Source organism: Fukomys damarensis, unplaced genomic scaffold (genome assembly GCF_012274545.1).
Source record: "Fukomys damarensis isolate Sample0158 unplaced genomic scaffold, DMR_v1.0_HiC HiC_scaffold_16, whole genome shotgun sequence".
Lineage (NCBI taxonomy): Eukaryota > Metazoa > Chordata > Mammalia > Rodentia > Bathyergidae > Fukomys > Fukomys damarensis.
In genome coordinates, this window is record NW_022900928.1 from 38,443,801 (window position 1) to 38,460,223 (window position 16,423).

Genomic DNA, 16,423 nt, shown 5'->3' on the forward strand with positions numbered 1-16,423 from the left:
CAAAAAAAAAAAAAAAAAAAAAAAAAAAAATCAAGACTGGAAAGCCTGAGAAAATTAAGACTGTTGTGGACTGAATTGTGCCTCTCCCCCTGCCTCCCTACCCAATTCATACTTTGAAGCTCTAACTTCTGATGAGACTGTACTTATAGTTGGAGACTAGGGCCTGTGAGGAGGTGATAAAAATTAAATGGGTCCTAAAGACAGGATCTAATTCCTCTTAAAAGATGGAATAGTCACTAGAATTTTCTCTCTGTCAAGTGGGGTGGTGGTTAGAAGGCAAACATCTGCAACCCAGGAAGAGAGCCCTCATCAGAAAATGGGTTCACTAGCACCTTGGCTATGGACTTCCCAGTTTGTAGAACTGTGAGGAATCGAATTTCTGTTGTTGAAGCCACCCAGAGTGGTAAACTGATTCTTTGGTATTTTGTTATGGTAGCCCTAGCAGACAATAGGATGGATCTAGAAGGCTTCCATTGATTCAAAAGAAATATCTGGAGTGAATTGAGAATTGGTAGGGCGGAGAGTCACAAAGAAATAATAGAAAATTTGCACAACCTCAACAAAAGACCCAAGACTTCAGAGGGGCCTACCAAGTGTCAATAAAAGTCCTTAGGCAAACCTTAGGGACATTTCAGAATCATAAAAGATGAAGAGAAAACCATAAAGTATTCAGGGAATAAAGACAAATTACCTGGGCCGGGGATTTAGTTTAGTGTACCACACCTGTCTCACAAATGCAAGGTCCTGAGTTTGATCTTCGGTGGTGGGGGGTGGTTGGGGACATGAGATTTGTTTTCAGACTTCTGAAAGATAACTCTGATCGCTGGGCCGTAATGAAACAGTAACTTCAAAAACTGAAAGAAACTAATTTTGAGCCTAGAATTATTTACCAATGTTAGCCACACTAGCATTGAAATAAGAGAGCAAAATATTTTTTTCCATTCATTTCCTACAGAAAGTGTAGGACATTTTCTTACCTACAAGGAATAAGAATATTTACCTCTTGTTTCAGGATATGCTGCCATGAAAAAAAAAATAAATTCAAGAAGGACAATATTGTGTACAAGCAAAAGTAGTAAAGAATAAACCAGTAAGCTTAAAATTGTTTAAATAATTTTAATGCCTAATATGGAAAAAAAAACCACCTGGAATTAAGTTCCAAATGAAGAGAATACAAGAAATGTTGGGAAGGATATTATGGGGAAAACATAGATTCAGCTCTTAAAAGCAGTAGAATCTATATAATACTTAAACCTAGAAAAAATGTCTTTTATGATTTTGCTAAAGAACAAAAACTAACTAGAGACAACTTGTTCTTGGATGGAAGATCAGTATTGAAAAATATGTAAATTTTCCTCAAATTGATCTTTAAGGCTAATAAAATCTCAATTAAAAACCTAGGAGTGGGTCAGGTATTTAGCTCAGTGGTTCTGCCACCTGCCTCAAAAGTGCAAAGTCCTGAGTCTGATCCCCAGTACCACAAAAAGCAAACAAACAAAAAATCCCAAAAAACCCTAGGAGTATTTTTTAGTGAAACTTTGTGAGCTGATTCTAAAGCTCCCCTGGAAGTGACATATGGCAATGAAAACTATGATGTAACAACAGGCTCAGTAAATTCATTCTAGAATCCAGAAACAAGTGTGTGCATGTATGGGAATTTGTTAGAGATGATGGTGACATTTAAGTTTGAAGAAAAAAAATGAATTGTTCCATAAGTCACACTGGAAAATTAGCTCACTACTTGGAAAACAAAAATTACATTTATACCTCAGACTATGTACAAGATAACTTTCAGCCTAAAGAGCTAAATGAGAAAATTAATATTGTGAAAAAACTGAATATTTCTGTAATATTATAATGAGGAAGTCTCTTCTGTCATAAAACATAGATAGCATTATAAAAGATAAGATGAACTGATGGTTTTAATTTTTTGCTTACAAAAATAAGAGAAAATAGTGTAATGAAGCCCTCAGTACACATCATTAAACTATAACCACCATAGAGTAAAGGCCAACCTCATTTCATCTGTCTGCTCACCCTTATTGGGTTATGTTAATGCAAACCTCAGATAGTACATAATTTCATTCATAGATATAGTTTCATCCAACATATTAATAATTATTTAATATAGGTAAATATGCAGTTTAATGATTTTTTAAAATTGACTTTCATAGGGCTGGGGATTTAGCTCAGCCGTTCGGTGGCCTGCCTCGCAAGCGCAAGGACCCGAGTTCAATCCCTGGTACCAAAAAAAATTGACTTTCACACAACAAAGATACTATAATGAAAGGTTAAAAAAGAGTGAAAGGGATAAATATTTGCCAAATGTACAACAAAAGATTAGTATCCTTTATACATTAAGAGTATTTCAAATGAACAAAAAGTAAATAATTTTTTAAATGGACAAAGAAGCTGAGTGAATAAGAGGAAAAAAGTATAACTAGTCGATAGACATTTAAGAAGTCCACTCTCAAAATAAGAAGTCCACTTAACAAAATAAGAAAGGAATATATTTTCATCCTTTAGGTTGTTACAGATAAGTAAAGTTAGTAAAATCCAGCATTTGCAAAAGTTCAGGGGAAACGGCACTCTCAGACTCTGTGGAGTATGGCAATTTTTGAAGGGCAAGGAAATGTGCATTAAGTTTCCCATTTCCAGCTACCTAAACTGGAGAATAGCTTGTGTAAGGGCACAATGAGGCTCATGCAGCACAGTGTGAAGAGTGCAGATCTAGTGCTGTGGTTCAAATCTCAGCTCACCACTTACTAGTTATAGATATTTCAGTGAGATCACCTTAGTTGCCTCAGCAGTCAAACAGAGATGATAATATATAGTGCCTATATCATAGGGTTATTTTGAGAACTAAATGAGCTACTACATGCAAAATTACTTAGAACAAAGACTAGCACAGACTATCAAAAGATGCTAATTTGTCCAGCATGATGTTTTGTGCCTGTAATCCCAGCACTCTGAGAGGCTGAGGCAGGAGGATAGAGAATTTGAGGCCAGCCTGAGCAATTTAGTGAGCTCTTGTCTCAGAATAAAATAAAGTGGCTGGCTCACTGAGTTTTGATTCCCAGTATCAGAAAAAAAAGATGAGTACAGTATTATTGTCATATATCATATACATGAATATTAGATATTATGTAGAGCTTAAAAATTAGGTGGCTTCTAATATTGTGTCATGTAAATAAGTAATAATGTTGTGTTTGCAGTGGTACAAATTCACCACTTATTTTTTAATATCCAATATTACCTATTAATTATCATAAGTATCTATTAATAGGATAATAGTTCAGTCATACTATGTGACTGTTAATAAAGAACTATGTTGATTTCACATGCTGTTTTGGAAAAATCCCAAAGATGCAATCTGAAGTGAGGTGAAAACCAAATTAAAGAATTATATGACAGAATGATCCCCAAATAGAAAATATATAGACATATGTATATATTGGGCTTGCATATATTGGCAAGCCAAGGTAAGACAATTCAGGGGGAACAATTTGACCTGGGCATAGGCAGTAAGAGGATGCATCAGCTGAGGTTAATTTAAAGCAGTAATCTTAAACAATAACTTGAAAGCAACAATAAAAAGTAATAAAACTACTTGGTCTATATTTTATTATCACTATATGCTGTGGATATAAACAGTGAAAATAAAATATCAGTTGTAACACACTTAGCTCTGCCAGGACAAGCTGCTCCTCCTTTTTCTCTAACCTCTAAGTCTGTACACCCCTGGATGCTCTAATATGTGAAAGGGCATAGAAAAAAAAAGTTAGGGCAGAAATTTATAGATACCACTTAATAAAGAGCAGATAATACACACAGGTCAGAGAGGTTGAATGGGATTTGTAAGGTTTTTATTTTCTACTGGTTAATTAAAAATTTTTGCAAAGAGAATATCAATTTATTTATAATTACTTGTATAGTTATGTTTTTCATTTGACCAAAGAAATAACATAGTAGGCAAGAGGATTAATCCTAGGAAGTCAGAAACATGGAGTGCGATAGAATATTCCATGCCCTCTGGCATTTTAGATTATAGGTTAGATATAATAACTGCATTTTCAGAACTAAAAACCAGAACTCAATGCCTGCCAAAGGATTTTTAGTGCAACTCTGAGTGGGACGGCCAGGGTGGGACATCCAATCTGAATGTGAGAAAAAAAGAATTTCTTCAACAATTTGATGCTCAATTATTACAAACAGACATAACTGAGTCTGCCCCAAAACCCCTGCTCTTTTTGGATCCTGTTGGAACTGAATCAATATCAGTTTAAAACCCAGCATTCAGTTTGCCCCAAGTTGAAACTTGCAGCTCCTCTTTGCTCCCCTGAGGTCTCCAGGAACCCTGAGAGGTACTCCTACTTCTCAGGTGTCTTGATGACATCTCCAAGCATACTAATTTCTCTCACCTGCCAGCCTAGCTGTCTTCCTGACTCTCATCTTCTAATTCTCTCTTAGCCCCCCCCTCACCCCACATTGAAGGGCAGCAGTTGCAGCCTGGGCTTGGGCCTATGATACCAATCCCGCTGAGGCTAGCACAAACAGTCCCAGACACAGAGTAAGCTGAGGTCATGGATTTGGAATTGCTAGAAACTAAAAGGAGGAAGAGCATAGGCCCAGAGATGAGCATTTACCAGGAAGCCAGACTAAGAAGGCAGGGTGGGGATTGATTAGAAAAGAGAAGTTGGAGCAGAGCTCACGGAACATCTTGAGGCCTGCAAAGGAAGTGAGAGAAAATTAAGAAATAAATATAGGCAACAGTTGTTTATAAGTATGAGAACGAATGACTGCGATAGAAATACCAAGGTAAATGCGTCGATTTATCACCGAGTGGAACAATTAAATGTTCCAGTGGGCCCCTGACTTCTTTGCTGCAAACAGGGAAGACCTGTTCCCACCCAGGCTGTATGATATAAAGCAAGTTCCTAAACCCTCCGAGTTTTACCTGTAAGTTGAGGTCCTTTTAAATATTTAATGAGTTCAAGTAAGAATGCTTTCAGTTCAGTGTTCATTAAATCCAAAATTCTTTTTCCTTCCATAAAAATGTTAATGGTAAAAACTTAGCCCTTGTTACCTTTGCTTCTGTGTGCCATGTTGTTTCTCCCCTGTGATGCCTGTTTGCTAGCCCTGCCTTGGAGCCAGCAAATTATGGAAGGAAGTCTCTAGAAACTGTAAGCTAAATAAACCCTTTCCCCTTTAACCTTTGGTGCCCAGTATTTTGTTTCAGCAATGAGAGAAAAGTAACTAAACACACAAATTTGGTACCAGAGAAGTGGAGTCATTGCTATGACATTTCCTGGCCATGTGGCTCAAGAGCCTTTGGAACTCGCTTGTGGGAAGGGGAAGAGTTAGGAAAGGTTTGGAGATGCCAGCTGAAAATGTAGAGCTGAAACACCTTATGCTATTCTGTATGGAAGATCTGGTCAGAGCTCAGAGGACCAGAAAGACAGTAAAGCCTCAGGAGGTTTCTGATAGAAAGAAGAACAGCATTGGCTGTTGGACTCTAAATGATATGTATTATGTCTTGGCAGAAAGTTTGTCTTCATTTTGTTCATGTTCAGAGACTGCCTGAGACAGGTTAGGGGCAGTGGACAAATTAATCTCACAGAAGAAATTTCAAAGCTGTCAAATATTGAGGTGGTGACATGGCAACCATTGGGGGCTTTTAGCCAGATGTGTGTTGAGAATCAAGAGCAAAGAGTCCATAGAATGATTCAAAATGTTTTGAATTTGGCTAAAAAGCAAGCTCCAATAAAACTGTGGTCCACAAAGATAGAGCAGAGGAGATCTTCATCACTGAAAAGGAACAGAATAGAAAAGATGGCCTAAGGGCATCAGAAAAAAAGTAGCAGTACTCCACCCTTTGCAGACTCAAAATTGCAAAAGTGAAAGACTGATTTGAGAAGAAAGCTCCAGAGGACCATGTTCCAAAATGGCAGCAGCCTAGAGAATGTGTTCCTCAGAATTGAATTTAGAGTGCTCAGTGATCCAGGCATTCTACCCCTACAACCAAGAAAGAGGTAAGACAAGCTACTGCTCCAGCTGGCAGGAGACCTTGGCATTATCCACATGGTGAGGGTTTTAAGTGCAAGCAGAATGAAAGAATTGTGGGGTTAGGAAGGCTTCCACTCAGATTTCAGAAGAAAGATTTAGGAGGCGAGGCAGTGTGCCCCTGAGAGGGCAGTGTGCACAGCCGTGAGTGTGAAGCCAAAGGTGCAGTGGAGGCCCCAGAAGTTTGGAGAAGCCAGGAGCATGGATCGTCTGGGGAAAGCTGCAAGGAGGGTGCAGAGCTGGCCCAAGAGAGTAGCCATGAGAGACAGAACTATCTGCAGTGCCACTTTCATGTTCACAACTTGCCACAGATTGTCTTTGATACTGCACACAGAACTACAGGACTTAATATTTGCCTGGCTGGAATTTGGTCTTGCTTTGGTCCCATTCCCTTGTATCTCCCTGTTTGTACCTTTTGGAATGGAAATGTCTCTCTTGGGCCATGGAATGTCGGAAGCGTTTAACTTTCTTTTCATTTGTACAGGGGCTCATAGCTAAGAGTTTGACTTAAATCTCAGAGGAGACTTGGGACTTGGACTTTTCAGCAATGCTGAAACTTTTAGGACTTTGGCAACTTTTAGAGGTGGACTAAATAGCTTTGGCATACAGGAATGTGCATGAGTCTTTGGAGAGCCAGGGTGGACTGTTGTGGCTTGTGTCTAGATGTCCCCCCAAAGCCTTATGCAGTCCTTTTTCAAAGGCAGCTAAGTATGGAATGTGTGATGCTAGGTTTAAAGGTGTGTGATTACTAACCCACTACATGTGAGGGATTGGTTTGGCACCACCCTAATCCCAGAAGTCTGAGTAAAATAAAAGGAGCAGAAAGACACTGTTAAGGTCCCTTGTTACCTCTGCTACCTTCTGTGTGCCATGTTGTTTCTCTGTGATGCCATTTGCCAACCCTGCCTTGGTGGAGCCAGCAGATTACAGAGTGCAACCTCTACAAACTCTTACCGCTTTAACTTTTGACACCTGGTATTTTGTCTCAGCAATGAGAGGAAAATAATGGTTCCACAGGAGACTTTTTTTTTTGTAAGTGAAAAAGAACACTGTAAATAATGATGAAAAGAGTACTGTAAATATGTAGGCCAGTAACATTTTTTTAATCAGATATGTACTATGCATAATAGTATTTGTATTGTTTTATTTTGTTTTTGCAACAGAGTCTCAGTTTGTTGCCTAGACTCTTTGAACTTGTGGGCTCAAGGGAACCTCCCCCAGTAGTTGTGTGCCCCCATGGCCATCTTGTGTACTATATTTCAACACTCAGTCTCAACCTTTCCCCTTCTCTGTTTGCCTGTTCACTATTAAGATTCCCAAACGTATGATGTTTTTTTTAAATGAAATTTAATTCTTTTGCTTAATGAAAAATAAAATTATATATCCTTATTTGCCTTTTTGAAGATCTTAGGAGGTAGTATTTTTAAAGTGAAAATTTAAAGCAATTGGGTGAGATTTATAGAAATAGGGAGATGTATGTTTAAAAATTCTCTGAGGATTTTATGACCTTCCAGTGTTGTCTGAATGCTTTAGCAATTGGTGATTAGATGTTTGTAATAAACAGTTTGTGACATTGAAAAAAAATATACTCACCTGCAGCTGCTCACCAGTATCATACTTAGTGTGAGCAGTGAATACACCAAACAAAAATTTAATGTCATAACTAACATTGTTGAGTGCACCTCATTTGTGGTTATATTATAAACCTTTTTCAGTATTCAGTCCTCACAATAACTCTGTGTAGTAGGTAATATTGTGATTCCTAGTTTTCAACTGAGAAAATTAAGACTCACAGAAGTTAATTGATTTGCCCAAAGCAAATAGCTAAAAAGAGGCAGAGGCAGGATGGAGGTCTAGTGCTAATTGTAAAATGCATGCTCTCTACCACTGTACTAGATTTCTTACCAACGATAAGACAAAAAATAAAGAAAAAATAAAGGGAGTGAATGTCCTAGCAGAAGCATTAGTGGAAATGTATAGGGCACTCCCTCCATTTGCGGGAACAGCTCCTGGTGGAGGCTTTCCAGAAATCGCCCATCTGACAACAGGATCCAGGGGAAATGCTATTGCCAAAGTGAAAGATTAACACCCTCCTTACCCTGACCCCTCCCACCAAAAATGGGTGATGACACCTGAGAGGAAGCTAACAACCGTACAAATAAAGCTGTGGGCTCTGGCATTGCCTCATGTTACGAAAGTATCTTGAAATCGAGGCGGATAATGTGGTAATAACTCCTAGCAGAAGGGCAATGGGTCAGCAAGCAGTCTGAAACAAGCTAAGTCAAAATTTGCTCATATGTCTGCGGCTGTATCCACTGTGATTCCAAATGTTCTGTCCTGAGTCTACAGGCAGAAAGCACTAGGAGAGTCAAAGTACAAAACAAAAAATTACTACTGTCAATTTAATAACGCCAACAATATTAGAGGTTTTCTTTAAGGATATAATTATCACCACTATTTCATTTATCTACTTACTCATGTATTTATCTAAGAAACACAGAGAACCTACTATACTCCAAATCCTGTATTAGGTACTGAGACAGCATAAGGAGTCCCAGGAATTTATATTTTATGCAGGATACAGCAGAAAATGGGCTCTTCCAAAGCAATTGGGTAAAAGCTCTGCTATGGAGGAGGGCCTGCCCCAGGCAAAGTGCTCTTTCTGCAGGGAAGTGATGGTGCGAGTGGGGAGTCAGAAAATATCTGCTACAACATGCAATACAAGCCGGGCGTGGTGGGGCACACCTGTAATCCCAGCACTCGGGGGGCTGAGGCAGGAGGATCGCTGTGAGTTCGAGAACAGCCTGGGCTGCATAGTGAGTTCCAGGTCAGTCTCAACTACATAGTGAGACCCTGTCTCAAAAAAAAACAAAACCAAAAACAAAACAAAACAAATACAACATGCAATACAAGCCGGGCGTGGTGGGGCACACCTGTAATCCCAGCACTTGGGAGGCTGAGGCAGGAGGCTCGCTGTGAGTTCGAGTACAGCCTGGGCTGCATAGTGAGTTCCAGGTCAGTCTCCACTACATAGTGAGACCCTGTCTCAAAAAAAAACAAAGCCAAAAACAAAACAAAACAAATACAACATGCAATACAAGCCGGGCGTGGTGGGGCACACCTGTAATCCCAGCACTTGGGAGGCTGAGGCAGGAGGCTCGCTGTGAGTTCGAGTACAGCCTGGGCTGCATAGTGAGTTCCAGGTCAGTCTCCACTACATAGTGAGACCCTGTCTCAAAAAAAAACAAAGCCAAAAACAAAACAAAACAAATACAACATGCAATACAAGCCGGGCGTGGTGGGGCACACCTGTAATCCCAGCACTTGGGAGGCTGAGGCAGGAGGCTCGCTGTGAGTTCGAGTACAGCCTGGGCTGCATAGTGAGTTCCAGGTCAGTCTCAACTACATAGTGAGACCCTGTCTCAAAAAAAAACAAAACCAAAAACAAAACAAAAAAAATACAACATGCAATACAGAAAGAACCTTTGAGAAGTAGTTCAGATCTCTCATTGTGTAGAAAGAAAAATCATAGACCTAAGTTATAAAAGGATAAACTGCAACTTAAGACTACTTATGATAAGTGTTCTCTGAAACTCTACCCTCATAATGAAGGAAAGAGTCTGAAGGAGAAGGTGTCATTCTCAGTCAAGGAAGGCTCCCTGAGAATTAAAGTGGGCTTTCACAGAAAAATTAAGTCGTGCACGTGTATGTGATTGTGTGTGTGCACATGAATGGCTCTTTAGGAAAAATGTGGTGTTTAACTGTTGAGTTATTTTTATTTACTTTTCACTTATCAATCACAAAAAGTTCTTCATCCCTGCAATTTTTAATTTTATTTTTTGTGTGTTCATGAAGATCTACCAACTAATATGATGAGTTGTACTGACTCTTGAGTCAGAAGACCTAGAATCAAATCCAGGCTCTGCCATTTTCTTGCTGTGTGATCTTAGTATCCTCCTCTGTTGGATAAAGATATTTTTGTCTACCACAAGATTATTATGAGCACTAAACTGGATAAAATACGTAAAGCATGTAGCATAGGGCCTAACACTCAGGAAACATCTGGTATAACTTCATACATGTGATGTTTCCTTTTATTGATGCTAATAACATTTTCAGTGTTCTCTTTTCCATGAATACTTTCATCAAACAGCTAAGCAGGGTGCCAGACACCATGCTGTATACTAAACACAGAGCTGTGTACCAGACAGATACCTTCTCTGCCCACTCAGGGCAGTCTAGAAGGGAGTCAGAGAAGTAAACACGATTGCTGTACAACATGAGGTGTGCTAAAAATGCGGGCAGATAGTGATTATTGGTCACCATCTCTGAGTGGGCTATGGACTTGAAGGGACACATCAGAGCCAGTGAGCCTGACCTTACCAGGGTGCAGGCACCCAGGAGACCCACCAACAAACTAATTTCTGTTCCCGAATAGCTCTAAACTTGTTCTGCTTTATCTACGATGTGATTTCCATTTAATAGCAGAAAAATTTGAATTTAAAAAACTGTCTTTTACTAGTACAATGGCCAACAGAAATGGTGAAAATCTGTGAATAGGTACCTTAAGCTTCAGTCAAGAGATGATTCATTTAGGAGTAGGCCAGGTCTCTGCAGGCTTCCTCACACCAGAAAAACATCTGAAAAATCTTGTTTAATGCTTATTAGAATCCTAAAATAAGAAATTAACAATTTTTAGTCTGCATTACAGATGAGAAAACCAAGGCAAGCTCTCAAGTCTTAGTAACAAAAGAGTTGGGACTCAAGCAAATGTATTCAAATTCCTAGTTCAAGGCTCTTTGCATAAATCTCAAACTGCTACCTTTCCTTAGTGCTGGACAGCTAGGTTTGGGCTCCAGTTACAATTCCCACTTCCAGCAGGGTCTCACAGAACAAAGCAGAACAGCCTGAGATAATGCTCAGGCCTGTCTGAGGCAGAGATTCTACCTGAATATTCCACCTTTCCATCACGCTGAGTTCCAGTAGCTGATTGTCAGAAGTAAGGTCAAAGGTTTTTCAGTATCTGTTTTGTTTTTGTTTTTGTTTTTATGACACGCATTACTGTACAATGGGCTGTTTTATTAGAGTCAGCTTCAGTTTACAAATCTTTAAAACAGGAAAGTAATTACAGTGATGATTAAATGAGAAAGTATATTTTCAAACATCTGGCATATAACAGGTATTACAAGCACGTATTCTTTTTCCTTTTAACTCTCCTATACGCCTATGGCTCATATTTCAGGACAAGAACAAACACCTTTAGGGAGCCTCTCCTGTCCATGTCCGCTGAAGGCTTTGCAGGAGCTGTGGAAGCAGAGGGAGAAAAGGAAACTTCTTAGGGTTCTGTATAGTCTCTAGCCTGAAGGGAACTGCAGCAGGATCTCTGCTTTATGTCCTATGCTCAGTGGAGCCAAAGACCTCTGCCCTTAGGCAACAGGCATTGTGCCCCTGACATAGAGAAGTGGGCATGCTTTGTAAGCCCTAAAAGGAATGTGGCTCAGGGCTGCTGATACCCCGTAAGTTGGGTAAACTTGGCTTGTTCACACCCATCCAAGAGAACTTTTACCTTGAGGGCTCAGCAACCAGAAAAACATCTCAGAAGCCAATGATTTCTTACTTTTCAGGGAGCCAAGAAGAAGACAGTTTCTGGGCTGGACGTCAAGACAAACCCATAAACTGTGCTAAGGGCTTCATCCAATCCCAGGAAATGAAGTGCTGATTCTGTGTGCTAGGAGACACAGTTTCTTGCCAGAGGAGGATCTGGACTTTGTCTCTATGTGTGCCAGCATTTCGATGTAGCTGAACAGGACTTCATACATGACTTGTAGTCATGGCCAGGCCCCAGATGCAAGTTAGGGTGAGCCTGACATTCACAGTCCTCTGCATTGCAATTCAGAGAAATTAAACAATCAAATGAGAACCTACTAGGTGCAGGCATTTGGAAAAGCAGATGGTATTATGGAAAGGCCCTGGGCTTTGAAGTTCAAGAGGTTTCTGTTCAAAACCAGCTTTACCACCTACCAATTGTGACTTGGGAAAGATACTTAACCTTCTTTGGGCTTCAGTTTCACATCTGTAAAGTAACAGTAATAGTAATGACTGCTTTACCGAGCTAACAACTAAATGATAATATCAAATAAAACAATGCATGCTTCCTGATGGGTGCTAAACAGATCTTTATTATTAAGTTTTATGGAGAGACAGAGGTAAATAATAGTCATAATTAGAGAGACAGCATGTATAAAATGCAATATAACTCACTTGATGTTTTTCAGCCAGCATATATTAGAGAACCTCCTGAGTGATTGTAACTAGCCATGGCCTCTGACCTAGAGAAACTCAAAGTTTTGCAACTGAGATGAATGAGTAAGCAAATAATTTCCACCAGGGTTATGAGTGATCTGAGGTAAACAAGCAAAAATGGTATGGGAGCAGAGTGGAGGAAGTGCTCACATCTCTGAAGGAGTAGGAGAAGGCCATGAGGAGGAAGCAACTCTAAGGCTTTGTTGACTGTGTCTTAAAAGATGAACAAATAGGAGCTCACCAGGCAGAAAAAGTGTAGAAAGTGGTTTTGATATCAGAGACTATGTAGAAAAAGCAAAGAGGCACAGTAGCTTGCTTAGGAGGATAAGACAATGGACTTATTGAATATAAGGACTTGATAAAGGAGGAAAAGTCTCAAGAAATAAACAACAGAACTTGTGGGGCTGGGCATTTAGCTCAGTGGTTTTGCTGCCAGCCTCACAAGGTCCCTAGTTTGATCCCAGATACTAAAACAAAACAAAAAAAGATCTTGTTTGCCTGCAAAGGAGTTGAGACTTTGCTGGGGGATGGGGAGTAGTAGGGGGTTTTGAAGCAAAGAAACAAGTTAACTAGCTTACTTTTAAGAAAGATACTGAGCAGAGGATGGGTGCAAAGGGAAAGACTGGAGGCAGGGAGACTGGAAGTCTACAGAGATAAGAAGCTCATCTAGGTTACACGATCGAGGAGTTGGGGGTGATCAGGAAGAGAGGATAGACATCCTGGCTCCTAGTGTGAACTTTGTTGATTAGATTTCATCTCCTTTTGCATTTTTGAAACCTTGCTGATAAGTAAACCCTGACCTAAAATTATAGTACTTATGTGAACAGGAATATAAAACTACAAATTTCCAAATAGGTTTGAATTGGCCTGAAGCACTTGCTTTTTATGATTTGTCACAATTTTAAATAGGTTCAGCATGTTTACGAAGCTTCCACTCAGTGAGCTCTGGATTCATAAGGAGAATGCAACCTTTTACTGATTGGGATCAGTTACCCATCCATCCACACAAATGTATTGATGGCTACTATATTGTAGTCCTTGATTAACTCCTGGGGATATAGAAATGAAAGGCAATTTCTGCCCTTAGAGAGCTTATGTCCTAGTGGAAGGGGAGATACAAAAACAAATAGGGACAATACAGTGTGGAGTGCAAATCCAACCAGAGGGATATGCCACTTGCTGTGGAAGTTTAGAGCAAAGATACCCCCCCAACAATTTGAGTCATGAGAAGAAAGGGTCACAAGAAGGTGCCAAGCCTTGGAGGGCAAAGAATATGTTGAGTTACTCTGAGTAAAAGAAGGAACATCTTCTCTTTGAGGGCACAGTGGAGTTGTAGGAATGATTAGGAAGAATTCAGTAGTCTTTCTTGCAAATTCAGTAGTCTTTCTTGCCCTAATGTGAAACACGTGCTTTGCCCATTTTAATTACATAAGCAATATTAATTCAGAGGCAATTTATGGCTTTCCTCTGGCTTACAAAAACCAGTGCATACTTTACCTGAAATTACCAAATAGGCAACATTTTTAGTACCTCTCATAGGGCACTCCCATCTCTAACCCTGGTTCCCCAAATTGGTCTTCAAACAACCAAGAGCCTACTTCATCCCCTCCAAGGGGTGGCCTAGGATCCCAGTCTTTGTTCATTCTCACTTCCCTGTCAAGTCTTAGCTCAGCTTTCAGGTAGAGTTTACACAGGAAGACGGCTGCTCACTCTACTTTGTTCCTTCTCCTAGCCAGCTTAAGGCATTCATTCTGTCAGAGGTGTCTGCATTCATCATTGATTCCTTCTCCTCAGGGAGTTCTCAGTGAGGTGCATCCTGTCACCATTTTTTCCTACTGTGCACACTCTATCCTCATGATTTTCTGTGACATTCCCTTCTCTGGAGTCACCTTCTTACCTCTCTGGCAGCCTCATGGTCACAGCTCTACCACTGACACTGGTCAAACCATCTTTTCTGCATTGATCTTCCCACCAGACTAAAATCTCTGTTTATTCATTTTTCTCCCCTAATTTCTTCCCACAGGGGTGCTAAAACACATTTGAAAAATGACTGAATTTGTAAAGGAATGCACAGAAGTTTCTGGAACAAAACTCCTGCCAAAGGAATATTATTTTAGAGGTATGAAAGCCACAAAGTTGGTGAACCAACTTTTGAGACTTTTAGCCCCTCTGAATGCAATAAACCCATGACTACTCAGCCTGTGTCTCATGTTAGTCATGAACAACAAGAGGCTGTTCCAGAAAAGAAAGAGAAGATAGCACCTTATATTTCAATTTCTTTGAGCCTTGTCTGGCCTAATTTCTCCAGGCTCATTTCTGTGCTACTTTGTATGGCTCTTATTCATGAACTAAGTACTATTAATGACACACCAAGGAGTTGATATTTTACTTGACCTGAATTATGGTTCAATATTAATGCTGTGAAATTCACTGAAGAGAACTAAATTGAAGTTAATTCTCACTAAAAAGAAAATGATTAGTCCCTAGTTTATTATTAGAACTGGGCTTTAAAGTTTTTGTATTAAGATAAAAAATACTAAAGAGTCTGACTAACTAGCCATGTAAGGCGTACACGAAGAGTCCTTAGCTAAGGCCAAATATGGGAAAAGTCAAACAGTGTATAGAAAACAAATAAATGAATTCCAGTGTTGGGTAAATGGCTACTTGGCATAAATCCATGAAAGCAGACCAAAGAATGTCTCAGTAAAGATGTGAGAAATATCCATGGAAAATATTTCAGAAACAGATCTGAATTTGACCTGAAAACTTGATTACAGCTGAACCTTGTCCTGCAAGACTAACATAGAGTCTTTCCCACTAGTATAGGTTTGTTCACCAGTTTGTCCATGAATCGTGGGTGAGGCTCCCTGAAAAATGAACTGTGCTCCACCGTGACCTTGGTCATCATTGTGCATGGCTGCCCAGAGCCAGACTGGCACACAGATCCAGGAAGCAGTTAACACAGTCCAGCATCTTGGAGTGAGGAGGGCCCCTGGATTAAGAGTTGGCAGTCCTGGGCTCCAACATGCAACTAGTTAGACTGTTTGGTCTAATTTCCAATTTGAATTTAATTATAACAAGCTCCTTTAAGTTACAGAATTACTTATGTCATGGTGAAAGTCACCTTGTGAATACTGGGAATGAAAAAGGAGGAAGATCTTGAGCCTAAGTGTTCTAAAATCAGCCAAATAACTAGTTTTGTGGGGCTATGTTCTAGGCCCAAAGGAGCTACAAAAATGAAAAGGCTTGAATCTTCTTGCCTCAAGGAGGGTACAGTCTAGAAAGGCCCATCAGACAGTGATGTTATTATCTGTAAAACAAAGTACAGTGAGGGAGTCTTAATGATAGTTAACATCTATTAAACATTCACCATGAGTAAAGCATTATTCTGACTGCTTTACATTTATTGCTTCACTTAAACCTTAAAAAACCCTTGTAAGGATAGATATTACTATCTGTTCTAATTTAAAGATGAAGAAACTGAAGCAAGTAAAGTTTTTTCTTTTGTTTTGTTTTTTTGTTTTAACTTGCTCCAAATCACACAGTTAAGGGGCGTTAGGGCTTTGAGGTCAAGTGGTTTTGTCTGTAGGTTCTCTGTGCCTAACTAATCACTGTGCCATTCTGAGAGGGATCACTGAAAGGTAGTGCTATGATTTAGACATGGTTTGTCTTCCAAAAGTGTGAGCTAGAAGCATGGTCCTAGTGTGGTAGTAATAGTTGAAGTAATACAACCTTTAAAAGCTGGGGTCAGTGCCAAGAGGGTGAGTTTCGGCAAAGCAGCTGGTTTGGACTTCAGATCTCCCTCCACCAGCTGTGGCCCAATCTATGGGTCAGTGGAGCTGCACGTTTTCCTGAGGGCACCATTGCTCCTGACCCAGAGCCAGGAGGGTGCCTCCCCCCGATCTCAGATCCCCTGATTGTGCCAGTCCTTGGATGCACTCCGCAGAGGCATGACTGGGCCATAAAGGGTGGTGATTGATCCTACTGTGTTCCTGATTGTATCGATTGGGATAAAGGATAGGGATTGATTTGATGAGTTGTTTCCTCATTTATGAAA

The 16,423-nt window shown here is 39.9% G+C and overlaps 1 long non-coding RNA gene across 1 annotated transcript in view; it reads right to left on the reverse strand.

The window, feature by feature from the left end:
• Positions 1 to 4,065: 4,065 nt before the first annotated feature.
• Positions 4,066 to 16,423, reverse strand: part of LOC104868791 — a 61,483-nt gene continuing 49,125 nt past the window's right edge. Inside the window, exons 2-3 of the long non-coding RNA XR_782114.3 lie at positions 10,628 to 10,735; positions 4,066 to 4,727 (exon numbers count right to left, since the gene is read on the reverse strand). This is a non-coding gene — a long non-coding RNA (uncharacterized LOC104868791). The remainder of the gene's footprint in view (positions 4,728 to 10,627; positions 10,736 to 16,423) is intronic.